Source organism: Hibiscus syriacus, unplaced genomic scaffold (genome assembly GCF_006381635.1).
Source record: "Hibiscus syriacus cultivar Baekdansim isolate YM2019G1 unplaced genomic scaffold, ASM638163v2 tig00110556_pilon, whole genome shotgun sequence".
NCBI classification, from domain to species: domain Eukaryota; kingdom Viridiplantae; phylum Streptophyta; class Magnoliopsida; order Malvales; family Malvaceae; genus Hibiscus; species Hibiscus syriacus.
The window spans coordinates 872,153-889,796 of record NW_024062779.1 but is presented as its reverse complement, the minus strand read 5'-3'; the positions used below and the strand labels follow the sequence as shown (position 1 = coordinate 889,796).

Sequence of the window (17,644 nt, the reverse complement as noted above, 5' to 3'; positions counted from 1 at the left end):
ATTTACTTCCCTTCTCTTTTGAGCTGTTATCAAAGCATCACCTTTCAAAAGAATAATAATAATAATAATGCTTCCTTGAAGGCCTGAAGCAATACAAAATGAAAAAAAAAACATGTGATCAATGTGCAGTTTACTTTATCATCAAGAACTATACTTTTTTTGGGCAAAACAGTTGATTCCCATTCACCCTTATCTTGGCCGCCCTTGAAAATCCGACGTAAAATAATATAGTCCTAATAGCAGCCCTTCTCAGTCACCTCTAAAAACTGTATAAATCCAATTCTCCTGTCTGCGAATTAAATCCAACCTAAATCTGAATCAGACAAAATCATCACTTCACTACTTACTTCAAACTTTCCGAACCAAAAAAAGATTTTCAATATCACTAAACACTAGAAGATAACAGATATGGGTGGTACAAGGAGAGCACGGATCAACGGTGGGATTTACTCCAAGAGAATTGTGGGCCGTAGGATTCCCAGGAGGGGTCAAGTAAAGATAGCGGTACTGTAGACACTAGTTTTTTGCCCATTTATTTTATTATTATTATTATTATTATTATTATTATTATTATGATTATTATTATTAAATAAATATTATAGGCCCAAAAAACATCAATCCCGGAGCCCATTTACAACTCGGTTACATCAAGCCCAACCTGGTCCAGATAACACGGTTCAGGCCCAGATGATAACCCTAAACCCTCCTAGGGTTACAACATCTTCTCCAGCAGCCATCCACCATCCACCATCAACTGTTGGATCTGTTGAGATCCAACGGTCCACCGATGAACAAGAAGAAACCCTAGGGTTATGATACCCTGGGACAAGCGGCCGCCGCCTCTGCTGCCACCATCCGCTGTCGACGCCCCACTGCCACAACGCCACTCTCGCTGAAGTCTCCAGAAGGCCAGATGGCTACCCACGTCGAAGCTCTATGGTGAGTCACCACCATAGTTAGGTGACTCATCGAAATCCACCCTTAGAACCGGTCCACGGCGAGAATCGTGGTGGCTATAAAAGCCACCACCAAACCTGCAAAAGAACAACACCAACAGAACAAGAACGGGGCAAGAACGAGGAACAAAAACAACAAGCAAAAATACGGGAAACAACCACCAACAGCCAGCAAAACGAACAGAAACCAGAGGAAAACGAGCAGCTTACCTTCGGAGAACCCAAACGCCGCCTGAATCGCTATAAAACCAAAGGTAAAACCTCCGGTTTATTTTAGATCTAGAACGAGAGGAGGCCATATTCGACCTTAGAGTTGAAAGAGGGACATTCAGAGTTATTTTTTCGAATTCCGACCACTGTTCGACGATTACGTCGGAACATGACTGTCGGCCAGTGGTCGGCCAACCTCTGATGGGAGGTTTTTAGAGAGATGGGGGAGCTTCTCTCTCCTAGAGAAAGAAGCTAAAAAGAAAAAATGAAAGGAAATGGCCCTTAGGGCCGATTTTTGGGGCTTTTATACCCTTACCAAAACTACGTCGTTTTGGTGAGGGGTGTTTGTGTAATTTCCCTCAAGGGAAAACAATTCTGCAATCCATCAATATTTTAACTTTACAATTTGGTCATTAAAATCAATTTTTATACGTTTAATTATATGTTTTAATTTTGTTTTATTATAATTTAGTCACTACAATAAATTTTCATATATTTTAATTCAGTATTCGAATTTTATTTTATTTATAATTTAGTCACCGTATATATATATATATAGAGAGGGTAAATACCATATTTAGTCCCTTATAATTTTAGTTAATTTTATTTTAATCCCGTATTAATATTTATGGCTAAATTACACTGTTAATACTTATATTTTTATAATAATTCGAATTATGTTCATTAATTTATATATTTTACATTTTAATCCTATAGTTTTTAATTTTATTTGTTTTAGTCATTATTTAATTGCAATTTATTTTTTTATTATCCTTTTAATTTCAATATGTTCAAATTATTAATTATTATTTTATTCATATATATATATATATTTGATTAAATAATAATGTTTATTTATTTCTAAATATTAAGAAATGGCGGTCTTAAAATAACTAGACATCCTATTCTGGTATTTAAAAAAATAAATAAATATTATATATATATATATATATATATATATATATATATATACTTCATTTTTATTATTTTTAAGAAAAATTATATTCTTCTTAATATTTATTTATTTTTAATATCAAAGAAATGAATTGTCTTAAAGCAACTATATGACATTTTCTGATATTTTTAAATAAATAAATATCCTATTTACAAAACCTATATATCAATTTTTTTTGTTATACGCATACCATTTTAACTTTTAAATAATTTTTTTTAAAAACTCTTTTAAAAGTTGATTTTTAGGTATTCTACCTACCTTATTCAAAAAGGCCGATGGCGACTATCAAAACATTTTAATAAAAACCATTTATTTATTCACATACTGTTCTGCCAAGTAAAAATTCGTGCCCGGACGAAAACCAATTACGTGTGTTTCGCCCATTCTTTAGCTTCTATCTTCTGTCGGAGTAGTGGCCGATGTGCTTCCTTCTCTGAATGAATTAAAGCACCGGATTTTGGCCTCTCAGAACACTAACTTTGATTTATTTACAAACCCAATTCTGTTTATGGGTAGTTTATTTTTCATGTAGGCAGCTGTACAGTCTTAGTACGTTGAGATGATCATCATTTTGAATCGCATTATTACTCTTCAGGGTTTTGAGAATTTTCGAAATGCCTTAAAAAGTTCCATATTGTATTAGTGTATCATTATTTTTTCTAGCTTAAACACATGGGTTTTTTTTACAAGGCATCGATGAACTTTCATATCATTTTCTGTTTGGCCATCCCTTTTAAGTTATATTTTTTGTGCACATGGTTCACTCTAAGCAGCTTTTATTGCAACCTGCCATGGTTAGGCTATAGACATGCTAAAATGTTAAGATGATATTATTTTAAGGCTATTTGACATAACTGACACCATTTTTAAATTTTTCCTTTCTGACACCGTTTGACCAATATTTCCAGAAGTAGCACCCTTTCTGCTGAGTTGGCAAAGGCGCGTCCCCGGGGACGCGCTTTACCCGTGTTTTCGCTAAGTTGGATGCCACGTATGGAAGGCGCATCCCCGGGGACGCGCCTTTGCCAATTCAGCAGACACGTGTGGAAAGCGCATTCCCGGGGACGCGCCTTCCATTAAATGTCATAAATGCCCCCATCCGTTTTTCCTAACTACCCCTCCTCCTCCCCTATATAAACCCCCTCAACCCTCCCTCATTCTTCACACCAAAATCATCTTCTCCTCTCTTATATAACTCAAATTCTCTAACTATTTGAGTTTTAAATTTGTTATTAGTGGTAAGAAATTTATTTTTATGTTAGTATTTTTTAAATAGTTATTATTATTTATATTAATATTTATGTAAATATTATATTTTTATTAAAATAATATTTATATAATTATTATTTATTTAGAATTATTAATTTTTTTGCTAATTATATTGTTTTGTCTACAGTTATAATGGAAAACGAAATGCTGTTGCGATTGGATATTGATCATATCTCCAGACATTTTAGCGATACGGTAATATTTTTTATAATTAATGTTAATATTTAAATTTATTTTTATTTTAAAGTTATTATGAATTTATATTAATTTTTATTTTTTATAATGTTTATTATTTAGGATGCTGATCGTATTTTAGAGACTTTTATTAAAAATCCACGTATACCGACACCGGAACGTATTTTGTCATATTTGGCTTCTGCCGGGTTCGGGTATATTGCAACAATTATAGGCGGTTGCAAACTCGAACCTGTCCTAATTTATGCACTGATTGAGAGGTGGAGGCCCGAGACACACACTTTTCACCTTCCATGTGGAGAGGCGACAATTACATTGGAGGATGTCTTTATGCATCTGGGGCTTCCCGTCGACGGAAATATGATGTGTGGTATGGCAGATGGTGATTGACAATCAATGTGCATTGATTATCTTAGAGCTGCTCTGCTAGAGTTTAATGGAGGTAGAATAGCTTTATCTTGGTTGAAAGCTAATTTTGAGGTTTTAAATGAAAATGCTTCAGAGGATCAAGCAAAGGCATGTGCTCGGGCATATATTCTACGAATAATTGGAGGAATATTGATGCCCGACAAATCTCGCAACCAGGTGCATTGTATGTGGTTGCGGCATCTGATCGATTTTGATGAAGCTGGAAGATATAGTTGGGGTGCTGCAGTTTTGGCATTTCTCTTTAGAGAAATGTGTCGGGCGACGAATTATAAGAAAACTGCTATCGGTGGATGTCTTCTGCTTCTACAATCATGGGCGTGGTTCCGCATGCCTTTCTTATGCCCGATCGTGAATGAACCATACGTATTCCCCTTATTGTTGAGGTAATTTTCGAACTAAATTTTGATTTAAATATTTTCAATTAAATAGGGTGATATTTAGTTTATATTATATTTCATAGGTAGTCGATGAAAAGAAAGGACCATAAAAGTATACCTACTGGGTTAGAGGAAATTCGTTTACTTATTGATACGAAAGCTGGGTCTGAGGTATGTTTTTAAATTTGTTTAATTATTAATATTTTAATTTAAAATGTTAGATATAATTAGAATATTTTATTTATTTGAATTGTATATTTATATTTCAGTTTCAGTGGATACCTTATGCGAGCGATGAAGTGAAAGCTTGTATCCCACCCCACCTTAGTGGGTCATTAGAGGTATGGATATCGGTTATACCTCTTATATGTTATGATATTATTGAGTGGCATCCAGTTGATCGCGTGCTCCGTCAGTATGGTTGTACGCAATATATTCCTGGAGCTCCTAGGAATTTAGACGACGTGCATAACATAGATAGACGAGGGAAGAAAGATGTTAACTGGGTGGTGAGACACAGAGATTGGATTGTGCTTTGGGAGAACCGATATACACTGGTGGCCCCTCGACAATATTACACTGAAACTGGTCATATGGTTACGGATAACTATATGGACTGGTTTAATGAAAATGGGAAGATGTTTCTACTTTCGGCGGAAGCACGAGGGGTTAACATTCCTAGGCGCCGAGAAAGACGTCAACCGTCTCAATATCATCGTCCCCCGACGCGTGGACGGAGAGAAGGCGCTATCGGTTCTGCATCAGTCCCACCACAACATCCTTATTCGTCGATGCCGCAGGGGTACATGCCCAGCCCTCCACTTCATATGCCAAGCCCACCAGTTTATATGCCATCTCCGCAGGGTTACATTCCGAGCCCGCAGGGTTACATTCCTAGCCCGCCAGGTTACATGCCTAGCCCGCAGGGTTTTATACCATATGGATGTGCATATACGACTATGTTTAATGATCCAGCATATGGTTCATATGCATCTTATTTAGCTGGTGGTGCTTCTCCGCAGACACCTCAATCTTCATCTGGATCACAAACATCGATGCCAATGTTTCCACAGTTTTCACAGTTCCCGGGGAGCGGTGGGATTGTTACTAGCACTCCTCCAGGGTCGTTATTTTATACAAGCCCTTCAGCCCCTTCAGTGTCATCTACACCAAATGAAGATAATGCTGCTGATGATGATAGTGAAGATGAGGAGACTGAAGAACAAGTTCTACGAAGAAATCCTCCACGAAATAGACAACCACCGCCATGTGGAACTCATTCGAGAAGACGACATCGGTGATCCAGTTATATTTAATGTTATTTAAATAATTATATTTCAGAATTTTATGTAATTTGGTTATGTTATTTAAATGTTTCATGGTTGTTACATACATATTTTTTAATGTTATTTTTTATTCACATTTAACATTAAATGTTTGATAAATGTTTTTAAAATACAAATTATATTATTCGAAATTTAAAATAAAAATAAAAATAATATTATTCAAATTTAAATTTAAAATATAAATTATAGTATTCGAAATTTAACATTAAATTTCAACTTAATATTCCAATTGTATTCGAAATTAAAAGTTATATTCCAATTATAGTTCACAATACTTAAATTGAAATTAAATTTATCCATACATATGATTTTATCATTAACATATATATTAAAACGTATACATTAAAATCAACTTATGTTGAGTTCATCGATCGACGGAATCGGCCAAGAGGGGGTTGAATTGGCAATTTATTCAATGTCACATTTCAATGCTCATTCCATACAATTTCAATGTCACAATCAACTTATCACTTCACATTTATTCAATTTATCCATAACATTTTATCTAATTTATTCAAACTTCACATAACGTTTTAATTTAAGTTATTCTTAACTTGTTGAACTTTCAAAAGAAGTTAAATTTTGGTTATAATTTACCTGATTTACTGATATATCTAGTGTCCCCGAGGGACATGAGTGACATAATAGGGCAATGATAACATATTCTATGACAAAATAATGGAAGGCGCGCCCCCGGGAACGCGCCTTCATGTCCCCTGAGAAATAATAGGTACTGATATATCTAGTGTCCCCGAGGGACATGAGTGACATAATAGGGCAATGATAACATATTCTATGACAAAATAATGGAAGGCGCGCCCCCGGGAACGCGCCTTCATGTCCCCTGAGAAATAATAGGTACTGATATATCTAGTGTCCCCGAGGGACATGGGTGACATAATAGGGCAATGATAACATATGGAAGGCGCGCCCCCGGGAACGCGCCTTCATGTGAATAGTGAAATAATAGGTACTGATATATCTAGTGTCCCTGAGGGACATGAGTGACATAATAGGGCAATGATAACATATTATCTGATGAAATAATGGAAGGCGCGCCCCCAGGAACGCGCCTTTATGTGAATAGTGAAATAATAGGTACTGATATATCTAGTGTCCCCGAGGGACATGAGTGATATAATAGGGCAATGATAACATATTCTCTGACGAAATAATGGAAGGCGCGCCCCCGGGAACGCGCCTTCATGTGAATAATACTCCGATTATAGACACTATTATATGCAACGTATTATAAACTTTCAAAACAAACTTCAGTTCACAATCTTTCAAATTCTCAAATTCCCAAACTCTAAATTCTCAAATTCTCTGAAAATGAGTCGTCTTTCTGCTGTTGTTTTGTATGATGGAGAAATTAAGGAAGCTGAAGAGGGGGTTGTTTTTGAGTCAGATCATTATATCCCCTTAACCTTGAAGAGAAACATCACAATTGAGGAGTTAATCACAAAAATTTTGTTAAAGATTCGTGTAGCAGGCCAGAGAAGACTATCTTCACTTCAGTACAAATTTCCTACTGAACTTTTTCCGCTCACGTATACATCATTTCAGCTTTCAAACGATGATGATGTTTCTATGATGGTTGATGCTCATATGGGGAGTTCACGATCTCTTATTGAAATGTATGCCACTTTTATTGAGGTTCGTGCAACTCGTGGTCTCTCATATTCCTCTCACTTTGGCATTGCATATCAAACCGATCAAGTTGATAGCCCGACACAACTGCTCTGTAATGATTTCACATCATTAATGGCGGATCCAACGCCATATACCATGCCATCAAGTTCAATAGGAAGGCATTCATCTGCAACTGCTTATGATCTCAACCCACGTGGCTTCACCAATAATCCATATGGCAACATCTCTTCTACTTCAAGTGGCAGACATTCATCTGCCAATATTTTCGACTTACATATGGAAATGCCAACGAGACGACAGTATATTCACATCCCACATGATACAATGGCCTCAAGTTCAAGGGGAGGACACGCAAGCGGGAACTTATTTGACCTCAACATTGGATTATCGGAGGAACCCTCATCTCCACCAGAAGAACCTCTTCGGGAGCCAGGTGCAGATGGTGCTGAAACAGGATTATTCGTTGAACCTGACTCACCACAGTTTAACGTACATTCTAATGATGACGAGGATGACGTTCCGATAAATACAACACCAGCCGAACTTCCTGCACATATGTATGAGGCTGATTATGATGCAATGTATGAGCCTGAATTTCCAGATCTTCCTGATGTTGGCAACTATGGACTTCAATCATCAGTCAATGACGGTAATTTACATATTGGAATGGAGTTCGCATCGAAGGAGGAAGCAATGATGGCAATAAAGAGTTACAATATTCGTAACTCAGTTCAGTCCCGAGTTGATCGATCTAACACGGAGAAATATGTCTGCTACTGCGTCCAACGTGACAACGGATGTCAATGGATGGTCCGTGTATCAAAGAGGAAGAGGAAGAACAACTTATGGGAACTAACCAGATACAACGGTCCTCATACATGTTGTGCAACAGGTATAAACCAGGATCATCCCAACTTGGACTCCAACATTATTTGTCAAGCAATCATGCCCATTGTGAAGCAAAGCTCTCATATAGCTGTTGCAGTGTTGATTTATGCTATACAGTCACAATATGGGTACACTGTCTCATATAAAAAAGCGTGGTTGGCAAAACAGAATGCCATTTGCAAACTTCATGGCGAATGGGATTCCTCTTACAACGAGCTGCCCAGTTGGTTTCATGTTGTGCAAAGACTTAATCTCGGGACAATTGTTGAGTTCGAAACTCAACATCATTACGTGAATGATCGAATAGTTCGCGATCGCTGCCAATTTTACCGAGTCTTTTGGACTTACCCTCAGTGTATTAATGCAGTCAAGTACTGTAAACCAATTTTCCAAATTGATGGTACTTTCTTGTATGGGAAATACAAGCAAGTTTATTATTGGCTGTGGTCCAAGATGGAAACCGCAATATTCTTCCTGTTGCGTTTGCCCTCGTTCAAGGAGAAGACACTGAGTCTTGGGCTTTTTTCCTTAAAAATTTACGTTTACATGTTGTCACCAGGGAACGAGTATGCATTATTTCAGACCGAGGAGCCGGGATAAAAGCAGCAATGGACTCTTTGGGTACAATGTATAGACCTCCACATGTTCAACATCGTTATTGTGTCCGTCATATTGCTGCAAACTATTACGGAAAATACAAGAAGAACGATGAACGTCAGTTAGTCATGCGGATGGGTATGTTACTTTTTCCCAATTTTTCTATCAATTTATTATTACTTATTTATACTTCATATTAACTATTACATATTCCTAATGGCTTAGGTTACGAACTCTTACCTCAAAGGTTTGAGTCGATGCTACAAGAGCTGTTTGGCAAAAATAAGAAGGGGTGCGAGTACATTATGGACATCAGCAAAGAAATGTGGACAAATGCATATGACGAGGGGTATCGCTATGGTCATATGACAACAAACTTGGCTGAAGCAATAAATTCAACCTTAAAGGGGGCGCGTCATTTACCAGTCACGGCGTTGGTTAAAACGACTTATTTTCGTTTGGGTCAACTCTTTGCAAAGCTCGGTGGACAAGCTCTTACTTGGATGCAAAACGGACATATTTACCACCCAAGACTAGTAGTTGATTTACAGAAAAAAGTGGCTGCATCAAATGGGATGTTAGTTACAAATTTTTCTCGCACCCGTGAATTGTTTCGTGTAACCGAAATGCCACGTCCCCTGCAAGGGATTGAAGCTAACTCTTTCAGAGTTAATCTGCAAGAGAGGTGGTGCGATTGTGGTTTCTTTCAAGCACTCAAATATCCATGCTCTCATGTCATTGCTGCTTGCTCACATTCGCATTTGGACTACAAAAATTATGTTGACCCCGTATACCAACTTTCACAAGTATTCAAGGTATATGAATTTGAGTTTCCGCCCATAGGAAACGAAAGAGACCCAAATGAGATTCAAACTTGGCTTACAATTGTGCCAGATCCATTGCTATTGAGGGACTCAGGTCGTCCAAAATCTACTAGAATACATTGTGATATGGATATTCGGGAGAAGTCAACAGAACAAAAACGATGTGGGCATTGTAGAAACATCGGGCACAATAGAAAAAAATGTACAGCTCTGTTATCATCATATAACCGTTAACTCTTATGTAATTAATATTGTATTTAAATGAATGTTTTTGTTTCTAATAATTTAATGTTATTGCATTTATATAATTTGTCAATGTATGTACACCTAAATAATTTTTTTAACTTTTAAATACATAAATATATTTAATATATTTATTTAATATAATAATTAATATTATTAGTTATAATTTTTTTAAAAATATAATAATAATTCCACATTCTAAGTAGAGAAAAATATTAAATTAAACAAATTAAAAGTTATTAAAAAATTTATGTATACGATGACACATTTCATGTTCTGATTGGAGGATTAAATTTATTAAATTAAATTTTCAATAAGACTAATTTTATAAAATATGTAAGTCTTGAAGATTAAATATGTAATTATACTAATTTATTAACTTATACATCAATATTTTCGTTAAATATTGATATGATATGACTAGATTGATTACATTTAAATAATTAATTGATAAAATTAATAGATCGATAATCAAAATCAAAAATAATAATATAACCATATGTGTAATATTATAATTTCATACATTTTTCCTATAACACACATTAACAAAATACATTTGATAATTCTTACATTATAATCGAAACATTTTACATAATATATTATTAATTTATAATAATAATAAAAATAAACTATTTATTATTAAACAATACACGTGTCTGCTGAGTTGGCAAAGGCGCGTTCCCGGGGATGCGCCTTCCACACGTGGCATCCAACTCAGCGAAAACACGGGTAAAGCGCGTCCCCGGGGACGTGCCTTTGCCAACTCAGCAGAAAGGGTGCTACTTCTGAAAATATTGGTCAAACGATGTCAGAAAAGGAAAATTTAAAAAAATAGTGTCAGTTATATCAAATAGCTTGTAATATAAGGCAAAGTCAAAGGGCAATCATTTGTTTTGTCCTTAATATATACTGAGGGACAAGCTGCGACTGCGGATCACACAACTAAATCAAGTTCAAAAGCAGCAAAACTCAAACCCAAGTTCTTCGACAAAAGCATTCTCTCTGTTTCTTTTTTATTTTCTACTCTCTTAAAACCTTTAGATCTTTGCAAGAAAGCTAAGAAGAAATGGCAGGTGCAAGGAGGGAAATGATCAACGGTGGGAACTTTTCGCCCAAGATTTCTGGACGTCCGATCCCAAGGAGGGGCCAAGTCAAAGTTGCTATATTGCTGGGGATTGCCCATTCTTTTGCTTCTATTTTTCCTCCAAGTAGTCGCAGAGCAGCTGCTTCTCACTTGTCCTAGTTTGTTTAATTTCTCCCAGAAAGTTGAAGAACCAAATGGAAGAGCATATTGCCTGTTCTAGGCAAGATGTGAGCTGTTTTTTTGTTGTTCATACCAGTTTTGTACAGAGCTTGTTTTAATGGCTTCCTGAGTTGATGAATGTATTTTCATTCTGGTTTTTTCTTATCATCTGATTGATAACCTACCATTTCCCAGTACCTAGTTTTGATTCTTGATCGAAGAAGGCGATCTTCAAGTTTAAAAACACAAATTGAGATCAATGGACAAATTTAAGTTCAACTCCTCCCATTCATTTTCACCCAAATTCTTTAATTTAGCTTCGACTAGCCTCGCCTTGTTGATTCAATTCATTGATGCGGTGGCAAAGTAAGAGAGACATCTCTCTTAGACATGCATGAAAAACCGAAATATTGTCTGGATCACATTTGATATAAGTGAATAGATTAATTTACATCATCGTAAATACAGTTGAAGCAGCCCTGCATATGCATCAGAAAGAGTTGAAAGAATAAGTCGTGCAATAAATACCTGCAGATTAGGAAAAGCAGTTTGATTATGTACACATTTCTCCCATGATGATATATCGTTGGACCAAACATCCTATATATGAAACACAAGTATCACACTTATGGCAATTGCACGGGCCGTTTTAAACGTACATACAACTCTATACACAAAACAGTGTGGAAAAGCCCAAAACAGCCGGAAAAGGGAGAGAGAAAGAAGGGGTGGGGGCGGGAAATTCCTAATTACATGAAACCAGAGTGCTTTGTCAGAAGTTCCAATTGAATAAAAATACTGAATTATTCAAGACACTCAAAGGACATGAACATAAAACCATATTATTGATCTGCTCAGTTTACTTCAATATTTTAAGCTCTTTCATTTTTTTGTCATTCGGTTTAGTTAGATAATAAAATAAAAGTTTGACACTAAGACAACGGAAAGAAATATAAAAGATTAAACTCCTTTTTTAGTTGGAGGGTCAACAAACGAACAATGCCGTGGCAAATTTTGGCACTTTTTTGAAGAAGGTAGAATGTGAAGATTGGTGAAGGTCTATCTCTATCTTAATCAAAGGGGTATAGCCCAAATTCTTCTTTATCAATCAGACTGCAGACTATAGAGCCAGAAATACCTAAAGAAATGAAGGTAGTAGTTATAACAACTGCAAGAGGCCCGGAGGTGTTGCAATTGCAACAGGTGGAAGACCCAGAGCTCAAAGAGGATGAGGTTCTCATCAAGGTAGAAGTCACCGCTCTTAACCGGGCCGATACTCTACAAAGGAAAGGTGCCCACCATCCTCCAAAGGGTGCTAGACCTTACCCTGGTCTTGAATGTTCTGGTACCGTCCAAGCCGTTGGCAAGAATGTTTCTCGTTGGAGGGTTGGTGATCAGGTAATTGATAATTCAACTTCTCGGAGGTATACTTCATATGGGTTTGATCGAAAAGGTGTGAACTTTTTATGAACGATTCATTGTTTTTGATGGTCTCGGGTCTAAAGGTAAGATTTTTAGATGGTTTTGGATCATGGGGGGTGCAACTTGAATGAGTAGTTTGTGCCTTGTTGTTTGTTATATGCAGGTGTGTATTCTTAGTGGAGGTGGATATGCCGAGAAAGTGGCAGTTCCAGCTGGTCAAGTTCTTTCAGTCCAACTTGGGGTTTCGCTTAAAGACGCTGCTAGTTTACCTGAAGTAGCTTGTACCGTTTGGTCCACTGTTTTTATGATTTGATTATCTGTTGGGGAGACGTTCTTGGTAACCTCTATTTCCACTATGTTTTCTATGTATCATCCAATTTTGACCTAGTTTGATTCTGCATAATCTTTGGGTTGCTAGGGTATAGCTCAATTTAACAAAAATGATTAAATGGTTTAAATTTTAGTGTGAAATTTCTTGATTATCTTTGGACATTATCGATCGAGCTGTTTGTGCCAATTTTCTCCTCTAATATTTACTCTGTTGACTGATCTTACATATATGAAGTTCCATCCTAGACTTACAGTACACTTTAAGTGTCATGTTTATATTCAAGTACTTCAATTTTTATTACATGTTCATGTTATTATTGGGATTACGTGTCTATCTTAGTGAATATAACATATGTATGGCCTCTTCATTGTTTAATAAGTTATCTTTCAAGTTACTATAGGAGTTATTTGTCCTGCTATTCGTCAGCAGAGAGCATTACTCGGAATATCTGATCCATTGCTTGAAACGAATATGACTGCTATTAAAATTTCAGGTTCATGGTGGTTCAAGTGGAAGCCAAGGCCAAAGGAGCAACGGTGTTAGAAACACCAGGTTTTTTTTTTGCTAGTAATAATCCTTTTTTTTTTTTTTGAGAAAATGAATCATATGGCGTTTAGAATCACAGTAATTTAAGAAAGTTCATTCCAAATAGAAGAACATTTAAGAAATAATTCCAAGGATATGTAAGCAGGTGAATTAATCCCAATATTTCATTGGTATGTACTAAGAGATACTATTGATGGAAGAAAGTTACAGAAGCCTCTGCAGTTCCAAGGACATAGAAGTAGATGGAATCTTTAGTAAACGAACAGAGAAGGCATTAATAGGAAGTAAAGCCTTTCACCACATTGACAAAAGCTGTAATAAGTGGCAGCAGTTTTCAAGTTGTATGTATACACAGATATATATATATACATACTCATGCTTCAGATGATTTAAGTTAAACCATAACCCTCAACACACCCTTTAACTGAAGAGCCTAAAGTTAATTGTCGTGTCAAAGTAGATTATATCCATTAGATATCTTACTGTTCTAATTTGCAAACAACAATTGCATACCATAGTATAGGTGCAAGTGTTTGTTACAGCAAGTCTACCTGCAACAATGATTGCATTGTAGAATTTGTATTTTTTTTTTCATTTATTCTTATATTAGATGTGGTAGTGTAACTAGTGATGATATCCAGGGATTGAAGAAAAGTTTGCCGTCTGCGATAAACTTGGAGCGGATGTGTGCATCAATTACAAGACAGAGGACTTTGTTGCACGTGTTAAGGAAGAAACCGGAGGGAAGGGTATGTTCTCTAGTTTTAATTGTTGCATCTTTGGTTCACATCCTAGGGATATTTGCTCTTGTACTGGGTACCCACTTTTTTTCAGCAATCCACCAACCAATCTAAATTCTTAAATGTTTAACGGCAGGTGTTGATGTAATTCTGGATTGTATCGGGGCAGCCTACCTTCAGCGAAACGTGGACAGCTTAAATTTTGATGTAAGGCTTTGTATTATCGGCTTGCAGAGTGGAGCAGTCGCTGAAATTAAACTCAATACCTTACTTCCAAGGCGCCTCACAGTGCAACGTAATATAGTACATAAATAACATAGAATATAGCATCACATTGTTTAGAAAAACCGTCAAGCCTATGCACCCACCTTTCAACAAGCTTTGGCTTTCCTTAAATTGGAACATTCACATATCTTGCATCTCTTGTCAAAAAGTTTAAAACTTACTTCTGTAGTGGGCTAGTGGGAAATCATAAACCAGTATATAGTTGTAATTTGATATTTTTTTTATTTAGGGACCGGGATGCGAGCAGGAAACCAGAAAACAAAGCAATGGTTGTTAATGAAGTGGAGAAGAATGTTTGGCCAGAAGTTGTGGCAGGCAAATTGAAGCCTATCGTCTACAAATCCTTTCCCTTATCCGAGGCTGGGGAGGGTCATAAGCTGATGGAAAGTAATGAGCATATTGGGAAGATACTGCTTGTTCCATGATACTTCTAATGATTTTTTTATCTTTTATTATAACAATGGTGTGTCCTTTGACGACACAAAGGAGACACTCGCGACAGTGTATAAATAATTTGCTTTGTGATGTACCTTGTGACCTGATTTAATCATTGTACCAAGTGAAAATGGTGCAAAACTGATATGTTGTCAAAGATCTCTGATACTTGCCAATGCTAGTATTGGATGAAAAGATAAACAAGTACTTGCCAGTGGCATTTGATATTTTGTTTGAAAGGCCTAAGGCCTATATAACAGAATCAAACAAAGTTAATGAAATATGAGATCAGACCCACCGGAAGTTGTACAAATAAAATATAATACTGGGCTATAATGTTCAAGCAGCTGTTCTTTTGAAATCACATGCTAGGAGAATCATTTCAGGCAATCATAAATACAAAAATATATATAATTCAGACTTCCAATATCCACGACCGATAAGTTGTGACACACAGAACAGCGATAACTGTTGAAAGACTCGAAACTCAGCTATGAAAGCTGTAGTGATAACGAATCCAGGTGATCCAGGAGTATTGGAGGTACAAGAAGTGGAAGAACTCGAATTCAAAGATGATGAAGTCCTTGTACAAATTGAGGCAGCGGCCCTGAACCGGGGTGACATCTATCAAAGACAAGGTTTTTACTCTCCACCTGAAGGTGTCGGTACTTATCCAGGTCTTGAATGCTCAGGCATCATCAAATCTGTCGGAGAAAATGTTTCTAGATGGAAAGTAGGAGATAAGGAGAATTCTGAAATCGATCTGCAAGAAACACAAAAGTCAACTGTCTTCAATGGTTTTTTGTTCTAATTTTCTGTTATTTTGGTAAAGGTATGTATTCTTCTAAGTGGACGAGTCTACGCCGAGAAAGTGGCTGTTCCAGCAGCACAAGTTCTGCCTATTCCATCATGAGTTTCATTGTCAGATACTGCCTCTCTCCCAGAGGTTGCTTGCACAGTCTGGTCAAATGTTTTTATGCTATGTCCCGGTGAAACGCTTTTGGTAACAAATTATCACTTAATTTCCTTTTGTTGTCATGACGCATGATAATCTATGCTGATAAATGATAAGAATTGATTGGATACAGATCCATGGGGGATCTAGTGGAATTGGTACATTTGCCATTCAGATTGCAAAGGAGCAAAAGTTTTTTGTTACAGCAGATTAATTATTCATTTGCACCAGTAATAGTCTAAGGTATGAAATGTCGTTTTCAATTATTCATCCATTAATGTAAGCTTTGGACTCATTTGAGTCTGGTCTACCAGGGAATGAGGTAAAATCAGCCTTTTGCAAGGATCTTGGAGCCGATGTCTGCATCAATTACAAGACCAACGACTTTGTAGCACGAGTAAGGAGGAATCAGGAGGCAAAGGTATAAACAAAATGTACTTATCATCAGCTTGTTAGAGTTGTTCAACACTGAAAAGAGCTGAACTTTTGTTTGCCATCATTAACGGTAGGCGTGAATGTAATTCTAGACTGTCGGAGCAGCCTACCTTCATCGAGACCTTGACAGCTTAAACTTCGATGACAGGCTGACGCCATGAATGGATTTGTGGCAGAATTAAACATGGGAGCTATGTTGGCAAAACGGCTTTCAATCCAAGGTATTATGTCCTCAACACCAGCAGACCAGGCCAGACCCTTTACTGTATAATAATGTTGTAAGACAACAGAAGGTTGGAAGCTCAAACATGATGCAGGAACTGCCTTGGGAACAAGTGTAGAAGAGAAGGCAGCAATTGTGAACGAAGTGGAGAAGAATGTTTGGCCTGCAATCATATCAGGTAAAGTGAAGCCAGTGATTTACCAACAATTCCCACTCGGAGAGGCAGCGGAAGCTCACCGGCTTATGGAAAGTGGCAATCACATTGGCAAAATTCTTCTCATTCCATAATCTTTGCAGCTGCAATTTTATTCTGACAATAATTTGGAACCATAACTTTTATGTGTTATTACCCTGTTCGTATCTTTAGAGTTAATTATCATTGAATACCTTTGATTCCATTGATCCAAAAAAAATCACTTCATGTATGTATATATATAAAATATATTATACATATATTCGCTTCATCTATCGTTAATCTCATTTTAACCGCGATGCCTAAGACAAACCATAGCTTTGGTCCTTCTCCCTCGGTACTAATTACATAATTATCACAAAAAATTTATACTTCTCAATTTTTACAAGATATAAGAATTAAGATCTCAATTTTATAGTAGAATAAGGGCAGAGATTCATGATTAAAGATTTTAAAAAATTATTGACATCGGATCTGCAGATATAATAAATATCGCCTGTTTCACGTTGTGGAGACAACTCTCAAGCGGCAAAATCAAGGCCCTCTTTCTGTGATTCAATTGGAAACGTGTCAATCAGTAGTCGGAAAAATACTGAAACTTGTGATTTTATTATTAAAATCACTGTCATGATCAGCGAACTCCCCTCATAGATTTCACTAATCACTAATCAGGTTCGTTTTCGCGGTCGTTTCCTTAAATCTGTGTTACTGCAAACTGGGTAGCTCTTAAATTTTGCTTTAATGTTTGAGAATTTGTTGTTCATTTTATGTTTGTTGCGTCTTTTGCAGATTCGTGCTTTGGGTTTTCTCATATCTTAGCGGAAAGAAATCATGGATTTTAGCAATTTAAATCGTCCGCAGATGACTCTGCTGGGATCGGCGTTTTGTGTGGTG

General features: G+C 36.6%; 2 pseudogenes; both read left to right on the top strand.

Annotated features, from left to right (window-relative positions):
• Positions 1-12,231: 12,231 nt before the first annotated feature.
• Positions 12,232-15,097, top strand: LOC120131325 (annotated as a pseudogene).
• Positions 15,098-15,238: 141 nt separating this feature from the next.
• On the top strand, positions 15,239-16,902 carry LOC120131326 (annotated as a pseudogene).
• Positions 16,903-17,644: the final 742 nt, after the last annotated feature.